Raw genomic sequence first — 1,454 nt, 5'->3', positions numbered from 1 at the left:
TAATACAAATTTCATGGGATTTTTTGCATTGTGTTCATCTGGATCTCTACTTTTTTATCATGATTTTTCCAGAATTTTGTGATGAGTGGATTTTAATTGGTATAAGGGTTTGTGACATGTGCTCATATTTTGTACACTTTGCCAAAACATTTGTGAAATGGTGATACTTTATCCAATGACTCCCAAATTTTTTGTGCTTAAACTAGACACACTCATGGTGATTTTGGTGTAGAGTTTGTGAATTTATCATTGCTGGTTTGTGAGATATGATTTTTTGAATTAGGGTGTGACAATTTGTGTCACACCATTGATGTCCAACTTCATGATTTTTGATACCATGCTTCTTGACCTCCAATTGATCTGATTTTTTGCATGAACCTACTCTTGTATCTCTAGTTTACATGTGAATTTTCTTGGAATTATTTGTGGCATTTCCTAATTGTTTGGGATTTTCTCCCCTGCTTGACCAAAATGTGGACTTCTTGTGACACATGTTCCCATTTCATTTGTGAAATTCTCATACTTTATTAGATGGACATGAAATTTTACATGAGATAACTAGACATCCTCATCTTTGCCATGGTTTTAGTCCCATTCATTTATCATACACCATCCCTGATTTATGATTTTTCTAAGTTGATGCATGTTTGGTTGACTTCTTTGAGCATGTTCAAAATTGCTTTGACTTTCTGATTTTCATTGACTGCCTTCCATTTGTCCAAATGAGATGAAATTTGACATGCTTACCTTGATGTGGGTTGTGATTGGTCATGATTTATTTGGTGATTTTTGGAAATGTTTGAGATTGGTTTTGATGCAAGTCTTGCTGTTGACTTCTATGAGCTTCTAAATGCCATGTTTTGACCTAATTTGTTCATGAAATGATGATGATGATTGATATGAATGTGAAACCAATTGGGTTTGCTTCCTAAATGTTTGAACATGGTTTTGGATGCTTGCCCTTTGCTGTTTTGACTTTTTCATTCCTTTTTGACCCTAGGCTTGTCCTAGTGGTCCTGTTACTCACCTTTGAGCTTATGTTTTCAGGTTGACCAACAAATGACCAATGAGACCAACTCTTTTTGATTGAGCTTGCTTAAATATCATTGTCTAACTTGTTTGTTTTGTAGGTGGCTTGGCTCACATGCCTTAAGCCTTGTGCCTTGCACATCCATTTGCTTCTGACTGACTGTTGACTTCTGTTTCCTTTTGCTTTGATTTGAGTTGCATACTAACATCTGCTTGACTATTTCAGGTGCTTTTAGTTGCTTAGTTCCTTGTGAACTTTTGCTTTGCTTGAATAAGCAATTTGCATTGAGGTATATTTCTAATCTTCATGTAGTCTGGAAGACCTGGCCTGTTACTTGGCCAGGCAACTGTCTGAAGTCCTCCTTAAGAGGCAATGTTTGTGATTGTTTACATTTGTCCTTGCATAGAGTCAAAGACCTCCTAAG

This window comes from Lathyrus oleraceus, chromosome 5 (genome assembly GCF_024323335.1).
Source record: "Lathyrus oleraceus cultivar Zhongwan6 chromosome 5, CAAS_Psat_ZW6_1.0, whole genome shotgun sequence".
In the NCBI taxonomy this organism is placed as follows: Eukaryota; Viridiplantae; Streptophyta; class Magnoliopsida; order Fabales; family Fabaceae; genus Lathyrus; species Lathyrus oleraceus.
This window is presented reverse-complemented; position numbering follows the sequence as displayed.